A 20,557-nucleotide genomic window follows, 5' to 3' on the forward strand; every position below is an offset into this window, starting at 1 on the left:
CCCAGGCCTCCCACTTCCAGGACTGGCTTGACCGTCACTAGGGTCTCTGAGAGAAGATGATGACAAGTTCAACACTATCACTTCCAATTTGCCTCCCTGAGAGCTTTGGAAGCAAATCACTTGCAACTGACCATGACAGTGTGGTGAAGCAAAAAGGTCATGTATGCGGAAATGTATTTTAGAAATTGTAATTTATTATAATATTTATTTATTATATAACAATAATAATCATAGTAATAGTACTTGTTAAGCACTTACTCTGTGCCAAGTATTTTTCTAAGCACTGGAGTAGATACTAATTGATCAGGTTGGAAACAGTCCTTTTCCCACATGGGACTCACATTCTTAATCCCCATTTCACAGATAAGGTAACTGAGGTCCAGAGAAGTTAAGTGACTTGCCCAAGGTCACACAGCTGTGTGGCAGAGGCAGAATTAGAACGCAGGTCCTTCTGACTCCTAGGCTTGTGCTCTACCCACTAAGCCACTCAAAGTAGGTGAAGGAGAAGAGAAAAATAAAGGAACTAAGGAACAACCCACTGATCCATGAGGATGGGCCTTCCGATCAGATTTATACTATCCACCCAGTCTTTGGACTCAGTACCCTACATCTGTATATTTGGCATTAAAATACCTATTCTGCCTCCTTAGACTGTGAGCCCAGTGTGGGACAGAGACTGTGTCTGATCCAATTATCTTGTATTTACTTCAGAGGGTTCCACAAAGGATTTCTGTCATTTTGAACTATAACCCTTTCATTTGGCAAAGTCCGCCAAGATGAGTGGATAAACCGCCCCAGTTTCTCACCATCTTATCAATTGTCTAAGTGGTTTAAACTATGAGAGTTGCCTGCCTAGTGACAGAGGTTGGAGGCAGGGAAGTGGGAAGTGAGATATTTTATGAGTCCTACTCCTGCTCTTCCCGAAGAGGCCTCTCTGTCATCCTCCCCCAACACCACAGCTCCCAGGGTCCCCTGTTAACTCCTCTCAGGACCTTGGAGGGCTAGCAGTTTTGGAGGCCAGAGGTTTTGGAGGGGAATGCCCAGGGCAGACATAAGCCTTCTTGGGGAGTTGGGGCAAAACTGTCTTGAATTATCTTCCTGCCCCCTGACCACACCCTGAAGAGCATGGCTATGGCATTATGAAGCTCACAGGGAAGGATACTGATTTTGATTTTTCAGAAACATTCTCTCTCTCTCTCTCTCTCTCTCGCTCTCTCTGAGCTCCCTTACGATTTAATTGAGTCAAAAGCTTGGCAGATATTTTGATCAATCAGATCATGACTGCAGGAACTAATCAGAGGACACAGCTCATGAGCCCATCGTAAATCAATCCCTTCAACTAGGCTGTAAGCGCTAGGCTGTAAATTCATTATGGGCAGGGAATGTGTCTGTTAATTCTGTTGTACTGTAAAATAAATAAAATAAATAAATGATGGCATTTGTTAAGCGCTTACTATGTGCAAATCACTGTTCTAAGTGCTGGGAAGGATACAAGGTGATCAGGTTGTCCCATGTGGGACTCACAATCTTAATCCCCATTTTACAGATGTGGTATCTGAGGCACAGAGAAGTTATGTGACTTGCCCAAAGTTACAGAGCTGGCAATTGGCAGAGCCAGGATTTGAACCCATGTCCTCTGACTCCCAAGCCTGGGCTCTTTCCACTAAGCCAGGCTGCTCCTCATTGTACTTTCCCAAGTGCTTAGTACAGTGATCTGCACGTAGTGAGCACTCAATAAATACCATTGATTGACTGATTCAGTTGATAAGAGGATGATCAGATATGGGTGTCCAGGGACACTGTAATCCAATTAAATGCGCCTGTACTGTGTATCTCTCCCCCGTCCCCACCAACCCCCAGCCACCCAACCCTGCATCCCAGTGCTTGTCATGCAGTGAGCACTTAATCCATGCCCTTTTTATTATCATAAGGGGTTACCAGGCTAAGAAAGAAAATATTGTCAATGGATTCAATAGTAACAAACCTAGGCAGAAGACCAAGTTGGTACAGATGCTTAGTTTCTTTGGGATTGCTTAATTTGAAATGAAAGGAGGAAACAAAATCCAGGACAGTTTCACCAAGTCCATCCATTAGTTTATAAGATGATTAATATAGTTGTCTCCCTACACAGTTTAGCTTGAGTGTTTCTTCATTATGTGGTTCCAAGCTATTTTGCAGGTGCATTCTTGAACTTTACTGTGAGACCAACTCTGCTTTATTGAATTCCCCCAGGTTCTTAAGAAAGTGTTCTGCAGACAGTAAGCACTCAAAAAATCCTACTGATTGATTGATTGATGGTGCACTCCATTCCCCACATAGCTGTATTCAGAGCAAAGTAGAAGATAATGGACTTCCATGAAGCACGCAAGACTTAGTTTAGACACGGGAAAGACTTCTTGAACTCTATAGAGGCTAGCACCCGAGTGAATTCATTCATTCATTCATTCAATCATATTTATTGAGCACTTATTGTGTGCAGAGCACTGTACTAAGCACTTAGGAAGTACAAACTGGCAACATGTAGAGACAGTCCCTACCCAACAATGGAGTGAATGTCATTGCTTGGACTAGAATATGCTTTTCTTGACTTCCAGACCTAAGAATAAGAGCGTTTAGATAATGGAAAGACAGCCAGAAGAATTTGGGCCTCTCTTCCCTGGAGATATTTAAGAATAAGATGGACAATCACCAGTTTGGGATAATTCATGTGGAAAGCCCTGCTCTGAGGCAGAGGACTGGATCTGGTGACATCCTGAAGCCCCTTCCATTATTCAGATCTGGTAGACTCGGTCCTTCTTACTCAGATGCGCTCATCATTTTGCATTTTGTCTCGAAGGGATTGACATTTCTATCTGAATTGTGAAAATCTGCAGGAGGGTTTTAATTAATACATTTTCCATGCTTAGAGCATTGTGATCATCGGTGTACGAGCCACAGGAAAATTGCAAGAGCTCTTATCGAAAACGCCAAAGTCAATCCATGGGCGGAGGGCTGCCATTTTCCCAAGCTACTAGCATTCTCTCTAGCTCAACCTATTGACATCCATTAACGTTCCTCCGGCTGCAAAATGCATTCCATCCTCCTACCCTACAAAGACAGGAAGAGCTGCACTGAAATAGGGAGCTTGAGTAATTGCCCACGGCCATTGTGATGGTAAACTGCAGAAATCTCAATGAGTCATAGGGTGTTAGAAAGCCAACTGTTTAAAGACGATAATTCTGCAAGTACATTTTCATTAATGGAAGTGGGAGATGGTGCTTGTGCCTGTGAATATCTCACAGCGCATAGATACACACACTTTTTATTGTTTGAATAGCATCCTGTGAATGTATGTGCGAGAGTGCACCTCTTTAATGAAAGCTGGAATGCTGAATAGTAAGTACCATTCTGGAATGAATTGCAATTATCTGGCAAAGGAAAAACCCTTAAGTGAAAGCAAAATAGATGAGAATGCTTCCAACTCAGATGAGAAAGGCTTCTATTTTACTCTCATCCACAAATGAATTGGAACGCATGTAGACTTGCGCAGCCAATCACTAAGACCTGCCCTGCCCTGATGTTTAATGGGGAAAGCATACTTAGCAGGCAGCTGGATGCACATGTTTGTCCTAATGGAAAGAATAATAATAATAATAATAATAATGGCATTTATGAAGCACTTACTATGTGCAAAGCACTGTTCTAAGTGCTGAAAGTGATCAGGTTGTCCCACATGGGGCTCACGATCTTAATCCCCATTTTACAGATGAAGTAACTGAGGCTCAGAGAAGTTAAGTGACTTGCCCAAGGTCACACAGCAGACATGTGGCAGAGTCAGGATTCGAACCCATGACCCCTGACTCCCAAGCCCGCTCTCTTTCCACTGAGCCACACACAGTCCTGGAAGTCAGAGGAGCTGGGTTCTAAGCCCCCTTCCTCATCCTCCACTGAAAAAAGACCCATATAACAGTCTATGGTATAGACATCTGTGCCGGCATCATACAATTCACTCTGTGAATCAGTACACATCCCCTCTGTGGACAAGAGAATGCATATTTTAAGGAAAGAGAATCATGTAGTGGATAGAACACGGGCCTGGGAGCCAGAAGGTCATGGCTTCTAATCCCGGCTCTGCCACTTGCCTGCTATGTGACCTTGGGCAAGTCATTTCAATTCTCTGTGCCTCAGTTACTTCATCTGTAAAATCGGGATCGAGACTGTGAGCCCCAAGTGGGATGGGGACTGTGTCCAACTCAATTTGCTTGTTTCCACCCCAGCGCTTAGTTCAGTGTCTGGCATACAGCAAGCACTTAACAAATGCCATAATTACCATTATTATTATCATGATCATTTCTTTTATCATTACCACTACCACAGTCATCATTATCACCATCACTATGGTCATCTTCTCTTTCTCCTCTCTTCCCTCTCCTCATGCTCCTCCTCCTTTTCTCTATCTCCCTTTCTCCCTTCCCCCCACCTCCCTCTTTCAATCTCCCTTTTTGTGTACACACACACACATACACACACATGCACACTGAGTTTATATAGCATATACACAAATATACACACACTTGCTCACATACAAAGATGCACTATTTACTCAGTAGACATGAAGTCCATCCTTCCCATCTCAACTATATTTTTGCATTTGTGGTTTGGAAATATCCCGATTAGGAAGACACTCCACTATCTCTTTTCATACAGACAGGGGGTGGACATGGTTATTTTATTATGCTCTATACTCAACTTGCATTAAATGACATTTGAATCTGTTTTTTCAATTCATGATAATTGTTAAAATGAGAACACTAAGTATTGTAATGAAGACAATCAAAAAAGACATGGAAATCAGGCAGGAATTATTTGATACTATCCAATCCTTTTAATAATCGCAGACATTTTGAGTTATATATTTGTAACAAGAGAATCTGGCTCTATTTAGAAGTACTTTATATATGGATATAGCATTTCAGCATCACCGATTTCTTCCATCTCAGATCCATAAGGTTAGGGTTATTTGCATTTCATTTTTATTAAAATGCAACAAGAGAATCAATAAAACTGATATTATGAGACAATGTATTTCCCATCATATGATTACAGGAATATACTTCATTCATATTTTCCCAATTCAAAATGAAACTCAGAGATCATTTGTCCACTGGCAAATCCTGAAGACCCAATCTCTTTGCCAGGGATATAACCCCAAAACTCAATTGTACAGGGACTTACTGAAGCAGACTTCTTGACATTAATATGGCAATACATCAAATAAAACCCCAGCCTAAATGTAGTTGCAATTCTCTTTAATATATTCTGATCTCCAAAGAAGTTCTTTGGATTGGATCCCAAGTGTCGGATGTTATTTTTGTTAAGATTACGTTCATTCTGCAAGCAAGACATTTTGCTTCCTAGAAGTTCATTAGCACAAAACCATGGTGAAATCCAGAGCCAGAAAACAGGGTAGAAAATGGAACCCACAATCAGTTAAATCCACTTTTGTTGATTTGTTTCCCTCATTAGGCAATGGTACTGAAAGCCCATCCAGCCCCAAATTCTGTCTTCACAGGGGCACCACGAGCTTCTTGGAGAAAATTCCTGGTGATTACCCTCTCAGCCCCCATCATTATGATTAGGGGTAGATCAACTAGACTCCTATTTTTTTCCTCTAATATGAGCTCACTGTTGGCAGGGAACATGTCTGTCAATTCTGTTGTATTGTGATCTCCCACAGGCTTACTACAGCACTGACAACACAGTAAGCTTTCAATAAATATAATTGATTCACTGATAAGTAGCATGATTGAGTGGAAAGAACATGGGTCTGGGAGCCAGAAGACCTGTATTCTGATCCTGGCTCTGCCACTTGTCTGCTGTGTGACCTTGGGCAATGGGCAAGTCACTTAACTTCTCTGTGCCTCAGTTTCCTCTACAGTAAAAGAGGGATTAAATGCCTGATCTCCCTCGATCAATTATCAATAAATGACATTTATTGAATGCTTACTGTGTGCAGAGCTTTGAAGTAAGAACTTGGGAGAGTACAAGACAATAGAGTTGATCCCCCTCCTTCCTCTCCCCCCCTCCCCATCTCCAACCTCCTTGCCTTATCTCCTTCCCTTCCCCACAGCACCTGTATATATGTATATATGTTTGTACGTATTTATTAATCTATTTATTTATTTATTTTACTTGCACATACCTATTCTATTTATTTTATTTTGTTAATATGTTTTGTTTTGTTCTCTGTCTCCCCTTTCTAGACTGTGAGCCCACTGTTGGGTAGGGACCATCTCTATATGTTGCCAACTTGTACTTCCCAAGCGCTTAGTACAGTGCTCTGCACACAGGAAGTGCTCAATAAATACGATTGATTGATGGATTGATAGACACAGTCTGTGCCAAGAAGGATTTTACAATCTTCTTCCCCGAGACTGTGAGACCCAAGTGTGCTTAGTACACTTATAATGTGCATATAGCTTTAATTCTATTTGTTCTGACGATTTTGACGCCTGTCTACATATTTTGTTTTGTTGTCTGTCTCCCCCTTCTAGACTGTGAGTCTGTTATTGGGTAGGGACCGTCTCTATATGTTGCCGACTTGTACTTCCCAAGCGCTTAGTACAGTGCTCTGCACATAGTAAGCACTCAATAAATATGATTGATTGAATGAATGAATGAATACAGTGCTCTTCACACAATAAGCACTCAATAAATACGATTGAATGAAAATGTGACAGGAACTATGACTGACCTGATTAACTTATATCTACCCCAACCTCTTAGCACTAGGCTTGGTAAATAAATACAAATACTAAAATTACTGTTATTATTATTTCTAATTTAGTAGTTCCTCAATGAATACCACTGATCAATTGATTGTCACTTACTACAGTGCTCTGCACACCATAAGTGCTCAATAAATATGATTGAATGAATAATAATAATAATAATGATGGCATTTGTTAAGTGCTTACTATGTGCAAAGCACTGTTCTAAGCACTGGAGGGGATACAATGTGATCAAGTTGTCCCACGTGGGGCTCACAGTCTTAATCCCCATTTTTACAGATGAGGGAACTGAGGATCAGAGAAGTGAAGTGACTTGCCCAAGGTCACACAGCAGACTTGTGGTGGAGTCGGGATTCGAACCCACTACCTCTGACTCCAAAGCCTGTGCTCTTTCCACTGAGCCACGCTGCTTCTCCCAAGGGAGAAGTGAAGGGATTAGGAAAAGTTAGGTGGCGGGGAGAAGGGAGGTATATCTTTTACTGCCCTTTATGCTATGTGAGTCTCAGAATTTAGCCTGACAATGGAAAAAAGACTTGGGTTCTAATCCTAGTTCTGTCATTTGACTGCTATGTGACCTTAAGCAAGTCACTTAGCTTATCTATGCTCCAGTTACATCATCTGTAAAATGGGGATTAAGACTATGAGTCCCCTGTGGGGCATGGACTGGGTCCAACCTTGCATCTACCCCAGAACTTAGTATAGTGTAAAATATCTGTACAGTGTAAAATAGTACAGGACACATAATAAGCACTTAACAAGTATGATAAAAGAAATTGCTGCCTTGGAAACGGGGTATGATGCAGCACTTTAGGGAAGCCAGAGGTAAAGGAGGGAGGAACCACTTGCTGATTGAATTGGACCTGTGTGAATCAGGGGTAATTCTCCGACCTCTTCCACCAGGGAACATCCTTCCTGGAATAATACCATCTGATTAAAGAGTCCATTGTTGATTAGAGAACCCTTTACAGAGAACCCTTTACAGACCAGAAAGGGCAGAACTCCACTCTTCCAATTCCATGATGTTCTAGTGGAGACTCATAGCACTGGCCTTTAAATATTTTCTGTGATTTCCTCTCTTCATTGTAAAGTCAGTGACTTTGATATTCAATCCACTTTTACATCAAGTTTATATTTGCTTCTACATACCCAAAAGCATGACTCTTGCATAGTGGCAGTAGCAGTAAAGGAAGGCTTCTGATGCTCCAATTTGCTGTAAAATGAAATTGGACTATGTTTTCTTACCCACATAGACGTTCCCTCGATAAACTACTTTCGATCCCAAGGTCACCATGAATTTGTGGTGGACAGAAATGTACAATGAGTTCCCGAAACAAAAGAGGCCTCAGAATAGCATCAAGCTTCTGATTACCTATGTCCAAATTAGTTGAAAGGTTTGAAAAAGGATTCCCTTTGAAAACACAGTACCTCCAAAGCAAGGTTACTCCCATGTTATGCTATATTTCCTCTATCCCTAATCTACTTTAACATCTATCTCCCCCTCTAGACTGTAAGCTCCTTGTCGGCAGGGATTATGTCTACCACTTCTTTTGTATTGTACTTTCCCAAGCCCTAAGTACAGTGCTTTGCATGTAGTAAGCACTCAATAAATATCGTTGATTGATCACATTAAAAACTGTAGCAGAGGAAAATACGAAAGCATGAGGAGGCTGCTGAGTGGTTGACATAATCAGGAAGGTTGACTGGGGGAGGCCTCCTGGAGGAAGTGGCCTTTTAGAAGCACTCAAGTTTGATATTCTATTCAACTTTCCACACTGCAGAGGCGTTCAGCTCTGTGGGAGAGAAAACCTGAAATCTTCCACTAGATTATCTCTCAATTATATAAAACACAGGTTTATGAAGCAGTATGTTGGATCCTGTGTCTTCACACTCTAAGAAAATTTCCATCTAATGAATCTTGGCTCTTGCAATAAACACTCTGGATCAATCATTAATCAACCAATCAATGGCATTGATTGAGAACTAAGCACTATGCGTACCACTTAGGGAAGTACAAAAGGAGCAAGACACTTGTTTCCTGCCCTCAGGGAGTTTACAATCCGGTTAATTTAAGACACAGTTCCCTCTTTTTCTTTACACAGAAGGGGTTTCTTTTAACCACAATTACCTGGATAATCACTTACTTTCTGCTTCCCTTTTTCCAAACAAATGCCTAACCAGGAGAAGAACCGTCACATGCATCAGTAGTAAAAACATGGAATGACACCCATCTATACTTCAACAGAATTCCCTCCCAACTCTCTTCCTACCATCAACACTTTTCCCATTTCACTTCAGTAAACCTGATCCCTCCCTTCCTTCTAAACGTGAAACAGCATGGCCTAGTGTAAAGAGTACGTGCCTGGGAGTTAGAGGACCTAGATTCCAATCCTAGCTATACCACTCGTCTGCTGTGTGACCTTGGGCAAGTCACTTTACTTCTCTGTGTCTCGGTTCCCTCATCTGTAAAATGGGGATTAGGACTGGGAGCCCCATGTGGGACAGTAACTGTATGCAACCCTATTATCTTGTATCTACCTCAGCAATTAGTACAGTGCCTGGTACATAGTAAGCGCTTAACAAATACCACAATTATTATTATTATTATTAATATTATTATTCCAAGTCCTTCTGTAACATTGTTGTGATCGGGTTTGTCTGATATCCATTTTTGTTTTCACATCCCTTCCTCCCATCCCTTTGTACACCCTTCTTCACGGAAGAAGAATGCCCGCAAAAACTTCCCGCCACAAAACCTGCCTAACCAAGGCCTCCCCCACCCTGACCTGCCTGACAAAAGCCATCCCTGTTGTCCACTAGCAGACTTGACATGACTGACTCCATTTTGTGCAGGCTAAGAGAACAACTCCTTTTTGTATTGTCTGCAACAGATGCCTTCAAGGCCATTAAACAAGTAACACTTATCTATGTAAGGTCCTAGGTCAGATGACATCCTGACAAGACAGTGACAACAGAAGATAACAGAATTTACACACCTATCTATGCAAGGCCATATGGCAGATAACAACAACCTTTACAAGGCAGTAAAAACAGAGAATTTACAGCATCCTGTTGGTCCTAATTGGATTCCTGAAATTCCTAAATGCTCCCTCCCATGTTGCTGTAACTGAATAAAAGACGCAGTGAGAATGGGATCGGGGCTGCTTGATCTGGGTCCCTGGCCCCTTGCAGCCGCGCGCTAATAAAATCCACTTCTAAATTTCTACTTGGGTCTCACTCGCTGATTCTCGGCACAACAACATCACCTCCTACAGGAGACCTTCCCCAATTAATCCCTTCGCCTTCCAAGTCAAGCCAACTCCCCAGGCCATTCACTCACTCAATTTATCAATTTATGAAGCACCATGGCTCAGCAGAAAGAGCGCAGGCTTGGGAGTCAGAGGTCATGGGTTCTAATCCCAGCTCTGCCACTTATCAGCTGTGTGACTTAGGGTAAGTCACTTCACTTCTCTGTGCCTCAGTTACCTCATCTGGAAAATGGGGATTAAAACTGTGAGCCCCACGTGGGACAACCTGATTAACTTGTATGTCCCCCAGCGCTTAGAAAAGTGCTTGGCGCATAGTAAGTGCTTAACACCAAAATTATTATTATTATTATTATCAATTTGCGGTATTAATTCACTGCCTGATGAATGCTAGACATAGCCTTAAGCATGAGGGCAGGGGGAGTCCAACAGTAGCAAAACATGTTAGAGAAGCAGAATGGCTCAGTGGAAAAGAGCATGGGCTTTGGAGTCAGAGGTCATGGGTTCAAATCCTGGCTCTGCCAATTGTCAGCTGTCTGACTTTGGGCAAGTCACTTAACTTCTCTGGGCCTCAGTTACCTCATTTGTAAAATGGGGATTAAGACTGTGAGCCCCCCATGGGCCAACCTGATCACCTTGTAACCTCCCCAGGGCTTAGAACAGTGCTTTGCACAGAGTAAGCGCTTAATAAATGCCATCGTTGTTATTATTATTATGTGTTGTCCGACTTCAAAGAGCTTACAATCTAATGGGGGGGGGGGGGGGCGGACAGGCAAATACTATTTATGTAAAATGAAAAACCCCCTCTCAGGATCGCACCTGGAGAGTTCCCAGTACTCTACCAGGCTCAACTATGGGAGGAAGAATCAAGAAGAGGCATAGCCATTCCATACCTAGCATGGGCAGTGGCTAGCGAGTGGAAGGCAATCTGCTATGAGTCAAAACTCACCTGTGCTGGGCAGCAGTAGCGTGGGAGAGAGTCAAGGATGCAGACTCAGGTTTACTGCGTGGAAGGAGGCAATCGTAAACTGCTTCCTTACTTTTACCAAGAAAACTCTATGGATACATCTACCAGAACGATTGCAGAAGGAGGTGGAGCATTCTGGGAGAGATGCATCCATGGAGTTGTTATGGGTCAGAGATGACTTGATGGCATAAGGCGAATAATGCAAACTGAGGAACAGCAGGGAAAAAGTTGGAATCGGCACAAGTACGTCAGAATAGATCAACTGAACCATTGCTCAATCAATAGTATTGATTGAGAGTTTACTGAATATGGAGCACTGTATTAAGCACTGGGGAGAGTTTGATACCATAGAGTTGGCAGTTGCAATTCTGGCCTGCAAGGATCTCACAGTTAAGTGGGGAAAACAATCATTAAAATCAATTACAAACCAGAGAAGTAGAAGAACATAAGTGCTATGGGGTTATGGGTGGATAAATATCAAAGTGCTTACGGAGTACAGACCCAAGTACATAAGCAGTTCAGAAGGAAAGGTGAATAAACTGGGGAAATGAGAAGGTAGTCAGGGAAACTTGATTGGGAAAGTACTTGGGTGGCCAAGAATAATAATAATAATAATGATGACATTTATTAAGCACTTACTATATGCAAAGCACTGTTCTAAGCACTGGGGAGGTTACAAGGTGATCAGGTTGTCCCACGGGGGGCTCACAGTCTTAATCCCCATTTTAGAGATGAGGGAACTGAGGCCCAGAGAAGTTACGTGACTTGCCCAAAGTCACCCAGCTGACAGTTGGTGGAGCCGGGATTTGAACCCATGACCTCTAACACCAAAGCCCGGGCTCTTGCCACTGAGCCACGCTGCTTCTCCCAAGTAGTGTGGCCTAGTGGAAAAAGCATGGATCTGGGAATCAGAGGACCTAAACCTAAACCTGCTATGCCACTTGCCTGCTGTGTGACCTTGGGCAAGTCACTTAATTTCTCTGTGTCTTAGTTTCCTCATCTGTGAAAGGGGAACGAAATATCTGTTTTCCCTCCTACTTAGGCTGGGAGCCCTATGTGCAAGAGGGACTGGGTTGGACCTGATAATATTGTATCTACTTGAGCCCTTAGGACAGTGTTTGTCACCTAGTAAGCACTTAAAAATATGACAATTATTAATAAACAAAAAAGAATATAATATAAAAGCATATAGTTATATTATCTATGTACTGGAGTGCTTAGAACATGGATAAAGCACTGCTGAGCTTGGGGTTGATGCAACTGGGGTGTTGTGAATTAATCAAGGGAGGCTTCCTGGTGAAGGTGTGAATTTTGGAGGGCTTTGAACAAGGAGAGGGTTTGGATTTGGGCCAGCTGGAAGTTATCAAGAGTTCCATGCTGTGGATTTGGGTCAGCATTTTGAAATATTTAATAATAATAATAATAATTATATTTATTAATCAATCGTATTTATTGAGCACTTACTGTGTGCAGAGCATTGTACTAAGCACTTGGGAAGTACAAGTTGGCAACATATAGAGACAGTCCCTACCCAACAGGGGGCTCACAGTCTAGAAAGCACTTATTATGTGCCAGGCACTGAACTAATCTCTTGGTGGATACAAACAATTTGGGTTGGACACAGTCCCTGACCCAAATGGGGCTCACAGTCTTGATCCCCATTTTACAGATGAGGTAAATGAGGCACAGAGAATTTAAGTGCCTTGCCCAAGGTCACACAGTAGACAAGCAGCAGAGTTGGAATTAAAACCCATGACATTTTGACTCCTAGGCCCATGCTCTATCCACTATGCCATGCTACTTCTCTTAATAATAATAATAATAATGATGGTATTTGTTAAGCACTTACTATATGCCAAACACTGTTCTAAGTGCTGGGGGAATACAAGGTGATCAGGTTGTCCCACATGGGGCTCACATTATTAATCCCCATTTTACAGATAAGGTAACTGAGGCACAGAGAAGTTAAGTGACTTGCCCAAAGTCACACAGCTGACAATTGGCAGAGCCAGGATTTGAACCCATGACCTCTGACTTCAAAGCCCAGGGTCATTCCACACAGCCACGCTGCTCTTACTTATCCACTTATTTATAAATTAACTATTTATCCATCTGGGTCCCTTTAATTTAATTTTCTCTCTTTCAAACATTCCAAATTCATCACTTTTGTTTCTTGTTGTTTTCCCCATTAGATTGTTAGCTCCTTAAGATATGGCTATCTTGTTTTTCTTACATTGCCTTGGGGCTTCCAGAAAGGAGGTGTTCTGGATAAGATGGGCCCTTATAAACAAACACTACTGGTGGTGACCCCATTGCTCATCTAGTGATGAAGTCACTGGCCAACATGGAGTTGTGCAGGAAGCAGGAAGCAGAGTTGGAATATTTTTGCCATCACTCTTCTGAACTGTGTAAGATGATGCGGGAGAGATTGTCTTCCCAAAAGTCATATTTTAGATCCTATTTGATAGTGAACTCCCAGAGGGCATGGAACACGTCTTATTTCTGTTGTATGGTCCTAGGTGCTTAGTACAGTGCTCCTCACTCTCTAAGCATTTGATGATTGCCACAGATGATGGTCATCTATTTTTGCTATGGGCACAATCGATAGGAGTAGGATATCCCCTCAACTACAATGATGGGGCCACAACAAAATGCCCACCTTCCACCATCACCCTCATTCAGGAAGCTCCTTGACCTCATGGAAAGAGCATGAGCCTGGGGGCCAGGAGTTCTAATCCCGGCTTTATCACTTGCCTGCTATGTGACCTTGGGCTAGTCACTCACCTTCTCAGTGCCTCAGTTTCATTGCCTGCAAAATGTGGACCAGAATCCCACTCTCTTTCCTCCTTAGACTATGAGTCTCATGTGTGGTCCAATATGCTTATATGGTATCTATCCACTGGATTGCTTATGAGCTCCCGGAGGTCAGAGATCATATTTATCAACTCTATTGTACTGTACTCTCCCAAGTGCTTAGTACAGTGCCCTTCACACAGTAAGCACTCAATAAATACCATTGGTTAACTGATTAATCAGCACTTAATAAGCATTCAGCCAATACCATTAACATCCTAATTGCCCACACATCCCCAATTCTCTTTCCATTGTAGGTATCAAGCCATCTGGGGGTAGGCTTTCCAATTACCCTCTTCCACAACCTTACCCTGACCCCCATCTCTCCCAGAGCAGCCAAACCCCTCCTCTGCCATCAAATGTACTTCCTCAAAATGGGATAAGGTGTACATCATTCGGCCTGAGGCAGAGAAGATGACGATACCCCAATTTAAAAGGAGAAGAGACAGTGAGAAATGCTTCTCAGGGATCACAGAAGGCAAAGACTGGGAGATTACTACTGAGCAGGGCAATCGACCAGTCAATCATGTTTATTGAGCACTTACTGTGCACAAGGCACTGCACTAAGCCCTGGGGAGAGTACAGAACAGTAGGGTTGGTAGACACCTTCCCTGTATACAATAGGCTTGTAGTCTAGGGAGGAAGACAGACTTTAATAAAAGTAAGTGAACAATGGTTATATACATACATTAAATGCTATAGGGAAGAAGGAGGGATGAATGTTGCCAACTTGTACTTCCCAAGTGCTTAGTGCAGTGCTCTGCACACAGTAAGCGCTCAATAAATATGATTGATTGATTGATTGAATGAAGGGTGCAAATCCAGTTGCAAGCTTGACACAGAAGGGAATGGGAGAAGAGGAAATGAGGGTCTAGTCAGGGAAGACCCCTTGGAGATGTGCCTTCAACAAGGCTTTAAAGTTGGAGAGTGATTTTCTGTCAGACATGAAGAGGGAGGGTATTCCAGGCCAGAGGCAAAATGTGGGCAAGAGGTCAGTGGTGAGATAGATACACATGTAAAGGGACCTGATTTTAGACTCCTGAATCATCAGTATCCCCCAGCCCGAGTCTCCACTTTGTAAGAATAACCTTCTGTAATCCTTCAGATAAAGAAGTTATGAATTTATACCTTGCCAATAAGAAAAAAACACAACCTATCACTTCAGCTAGCAACATGTTTCAGAGAATTATAGATCTCCCCCCAAAACAAATGAAGTATCCAGAGGTGAGTTACCGGAACCCATTGTCTTCTCCTGGAAAGAAAATTAATCTTTCATTTCTTTTGTGCCTATCTCATCATCAGCATTAAATCTCAAGACAGAAATCCAGGGATGGACTCACAAAAGTCCTGGAGGCAGAGAAATGAAAACAGAGAGCTGATCTAGAGTCTGCTCATTTTATAGACTCCCCTCTACCTCCAATTTCATAAAGAAACCCATTTGTTTTCATAGACTCCCCCCATGATTTAGCAAAAGAAATGGACTTCTTCCCCGGGAAATGAGAGATAGTATTTCTATCCTAAGCCTAGGATCGAGCCAATGGAGGGAAAATGACCCTACCAAGCAAAAAAAAAAAAAAGAACCCAAAAAACCCCAAAACATTGGTTCATGTTTGTTTGTTTTTAAAGTAGCAATCTGTCTGCTAGATTAGAGCTTGCTAGATAACAGCTGTGTGGAGATGATGGGAATACACTCTTTGCCCAAGGATAGCATCACCCATCTATGAATCCCAAAACACTTGGCAAATATCTATATGCCTCAGATTATAATAATGATACTTGTGGTATTTGTTAAGCACTTACTAAGTGCCAAGTACTGGAGTAGAGACAAGATTATCAAATTGGACACAGTCCCTGCCCTACATAGGCCCCATAGTCTAAATACAAGGGAGAACAGGAATCTAATCCCCATTTTACAGATGAGGGAAACTGAGGTCCAGAACGGCCTCAGAAACTGAGGCCCAGAATGGTTAAGTGACTTCTCTGAGGTCACACAGCAGGTATTTGTCACTGCCGGGATTAGAACCAGAATTAGGCCACCCAGGGCCTGACACCCAGGCCCTGATCTTTCCTCTGGGCCGGGCTGCTTCTCCTCAGATGAAACAGATGGACGCAAGATCCGTCGCCCTACTTAGGACTCACACAAAATGAGATCTGATTAAAAGCAAACTGAATAGTTTCTCTCCATGGAATATACAGATTCTAATGACTTCTATTTCCACTCCCAGCCATGAAAGAAAGGGCTGGGGAAATCTCTGTGGCCTGGCAGGCATTGCAGGAAAATGGTTTAAGGGGGACCCCGGTACTCCGGGCTGTGTGATTTCCCCCAGGGCGGGACCTGGAGTCATGACAACGGGAGCAGTGGGGAGAGAACAGTAGGATCATAAGCAACCCAGAGCAGGAATAACATATTTTGCTTCTGTTGTACTTTTCCAAATGCTTAGCATAATGTGCTGCAACTCAGTAGATGCTCAAAAAATGCCATCAGTAGTATTATGTTATTTACCCATCAGCTGTCTCTCAAGGATTGCTAATGCAAATGCGAAGCTGGGTGGTCTGGTGGGAAGAACACGGACCTCAGAGTCAGAGGACCTGTGTTCTATGCCCATCTCCACCAAGTGCCTGTTGTGTGACACTGGGGAAGTCAATTAACTTCTCTCTGCCATGGTTACTTCACTTGTAAAATGGGGGTAAAGACAGTGAGCACCTTATGGGACATGGACCCTGTCCAACCTAATTAGCTTGTAATAATAATGATTGGCATGTGTTAAGTGCTTACTATGTGCAAAGCACTGCTCTAAATGCTGGGGAGGATATAAGGTGATCAGATTGTCCTACATGGGGCTCACAGTCTTAATCCCCATTTTACAGATGAGGTAAATGAGGCACAGAGAAGTTAAGTGACTTGCCCAAAGTCACACAGTTGACAATTGGCGGAGCCGGGATTCAAGCCCATGACATCTGACTCCCAAGACCATGCTCTTTCCACTGAGCCACGCTTGTATCTACCCCAGAGCTTAGTACAGTGCCTGGCACATAGTAAGCGCTTAACAAATACCATTAAAAAAAATGCAGGCAGGTGGCCCTGAAAAGAGAGTGTGGCTGGCTCAGTGCCAATCATCACCACGGCTGCAAAAATAACTCAAGCTCCGGTCCTGCTGGCATCATCGTCAGTGGTATTTACTGAGTGCTTATTATGTGCAGAGTATTGTATTAAGTACTCTCAGCAGAACTGGGAGACGTGTTTCCTGCCCACAAGGAGGTTACAGTGTAAAGGGAGAGATAGACATTAAAATAAATGATGGAAATGTACTTAAGTGCTGTGGGGCTGAGGGTAGGGTGAATATCAAGTGCTGAAAGGTACAGATCCAAGTGTTTAAATGATTGTGCAGAAGGGTGAGGGTAGTAGGGGAAATGAGAAGTTAGTTGGGGAAGGCCTCTTGGAGGAGACGCGATTTAAACAAATTTTTTAAGGGCGGGAAATGGTGGTCTGTCATATATGAAGGGGAAGGGAGTTCCAGGCTATCATGAGAACTAAGATTAGAACCCAGACCCTTCTGAAGCCCAGGCCTGTACTTTATCCACTAGGCCATAGGGCTTATTAGTCAGTGATAAACACTATCCAACGAAGACAGAGTTTGTAGTTTGTAGTTTGTAAGGAGTCACTGAGCAGACAAAAATTCAGTTTCCCACTAGAACTCAAGCAATAAATTAAAGGTACTTATTGAGTGCTTACTGGGTGCAGAGAACAGTACTAAGCGCTTGGGGGAGTAGAATATAACAGAGTTGGTATACAACTTCCTCACTGACTCCCCTGTAGATCCACCAAGTAATAATAATAATAATAGTAAAGATGGCATTTGTTAAACACTTACTATGTGCAAAGCACTGTTCTAAGCACTGGGGAGGATACAAGGTGATCAGGTTGTCCCACGTGGGGCTCACAGTCTTCATCCCCATTTTACAGATGAGGTAACTGAGGCACAGAGAAGTTAAGTGACTCATCCAAGGCCACACAGCTGACAATTGGCAGAGCCGGGATATGAACCCATCACCTGTGACTCCAAAACCCATGCTCTTTACACGGAGCCATGCTGCTTCTCAAAAACAAAGCGGCTCATAAAAGCATCCTCTGCTTCCTTTCCCTTTTCTCCACAACCATGGCACTCAGACTGAACTACCAAGAGGAAAAGGAAAGAAATGGACAGTTACCACTCCACGGCTTACTACTGTTGAGAAGCAGCATGGCTCAGTGGAAAGAGCACGGGCTTTGGAGTCAGAGGTCAGGGGTTCAAATCCTGGCTCCACCAATTGTCAGCTGTGTGACTTTGGGCAAGTCACATAACTTCTCTGTGCCTCAGTTCCCTCATCTGTAAAATGGGGATTAAGACTGTGAGCCCCACGTGGGACAACCTGATCACCTTGTATCCCCCCAGTGTTTAGAACAGTGCTTTGCACATAGTAAGCACTTAACAAATACCATCATTATTATTATTGTCATTACTAGTCCAAGGCATGTTGGCAAGTAACTATCTGCAAGCCTACTTTACTGTCCCTAGGCATTTGGGACTCAACATAAAACTCAACATGTCCAAGACTGAACTTGTCTTCCCTCCCAAACCCTGCCCTCTCCCTGACTTTCCCATCACTGTTGATGGCACTACCATCCTTCCCGTCTCACAAGCCCGCAACCTTGGTGTCATCCTCGACTCTGCTCTCGTTTACCCCTCACATCCAAGCCGTCACCAAAACCGGCCGGTCTCACCTCCGCAACATTGCCAAGATCCGCCCTTTCCTCTCCATCCAATCCGCTACCCTGCTCATTCAAGCTCTCATCCTATCCCGTCTGGATTACTGTATTAGCCTCCTTTCCGATTTCCCATCCTCCTGTCTCTCCCCACTTCAATCCATACTTCACGCTGCTGCCCAAATTGTCTTTGTCCAGAAATGCTCTGGGCATGTTACTCCCCTCCTTAAAAATCTCTAGTGGCTGCCAATCAACCTAAGCATCAGGCAGAAACTCCTCACCCTCGACTTCAGGGCTCTCCATCACCTCGCCCCCTCCTACCTCACCTCCCTTCTCTCCTTCTACAGCCCAGTCCGCATCCTCCGGTCCTCTGCCACTAATCTCCTCACTGTGCCTTGTTCTCATCTTTCCAGCCATCGACCCCTGGCCCACGTCATCCCCCTGGCCTGGAATGCCCTCCCTCCGCCCATCTCCCTCTCTTCCTCCCTTCAAGGCCCTACTGAGAGCTCACCTCCTCCAGGAGGCCTTCCCAGATTCAGCCCCCTCCTTCCTCTCCCCCTCCTCCCCATCTCCATCCCCCCTGTCTTACCTCCTTCCCTTCCCCACGGCACCTGTATATATGTATATATCTTTGTACGTATTTATTACTCTATTTATTTATTTATTTTACTTATACATATTCTATTTATTTTGTTAGTATGTTTTGTTTTGTTCCTGTCTCCCCCTTCTAGACTGTGAGCCCACTGTTGGGTAGGGACCATCTCTATATGTTGCCAACTTGTACTTCCCAAGTGCTTAGTACAGTGCTCTGCACACAGTAAGTGCTCAATAAATACGTTTGAATGAATGAGTGAATGAATTCGGGCCTGGAGATATCTGCAAGCCTATATTCAACTTCTGATAGCATTACTGGTCCTAGGCATGTGGCCCTGGAGGTATATAGAAGGCTGTGTTCATCTACTGATCTCATTACTGCCCCTAGGCATGTTTGCATGGAGCTAATCGTAAGCCTGCATTAAAGTGTCTGAAAATGTCCCTGGGAAATAAGCCACAGTGGGCTAGGGCTTCTGCCATCATCCTCTAATGCTTATGCAACTTGCATTCATCGAAAACAGACAAGGGACTATATTCCCCTTTCGCCGGACGAGCATTTATACCAACTCAAGAGACGGGAGGAGAAGGGGGTTGGTGTAAAGTAATCACAAAAGTCAAACTTCATTAATAACCATCCCACAGAGTGACATGCTTTCACATTTCCAGTGCCCGATGGACTTTGTGCTGATTTGCACGCCTGAGTTGATGAATTAGCTTATTGTTCCCTGGGGAAAACGCTCAACAGGACACAGGTGGTATATCATTCCAAGCACTTCACAATGAGCTGCAGCTCTGCCTATGAGCAAAGTGCTCTTCCAGCGCCTGCAGGAACCTGCCTAGGAGAGACAAGTGTGTTGTCATATCAAAAAATCAATGCTATTTATTGAGCGCTGCTCTAAGCACTTGATGGAGTACAGTAGAGTAGGTAGACACAATCCCTACCTTCAAGGAGCTGCTGTACTCTGCCAAGCGCATTGCAAAGTACCAAGTTATTTATTTATTTTTTGATGGCATTTAAGGGCTTACTATGTGCCAGGCACTGTACTAAGCACTGGGACAGATATAAGATAATCAGGTTGGACACAGTCCCTATCCCACATGGGGCTCACAGTCTTAATCCCCATTTTACGGATGAGGGAACTGAGGCCCAGAGAAGCAAAGTGACTTTCCCATGGTCACACAGCAGACAAGTGACAGAGCTGGGATTAGAACCCAGGTCCTCTAACTCCCAGGCCTGTGCTCTATCCACAAGGCCACACTGCTTCACAAGTGCCACTGACAGAGTGAAGGGCGCCTGAGCAGTCCTGTGCAAACCAGCATCAATCTCTCAATTCCTTCCATGGTTTCTCGGTCTGGAAGTCTCAAC

This window comes from Tachyglossus aculeatus, chromosome 5 (assembly GCF_015852505.1).
Source record: "Tachyglossus aculeatus isolate mTacAcu1 chromosome 5, mTacAcu1.pri, whole genome shotgun sequence".
NCBI classification, from domain to species: Eukaryota; Metazoa; Chordata; class Mammalia; order Monotremata; family Tachyglossidae; genus Tachyglossus; species Tachyglossus aculeatus.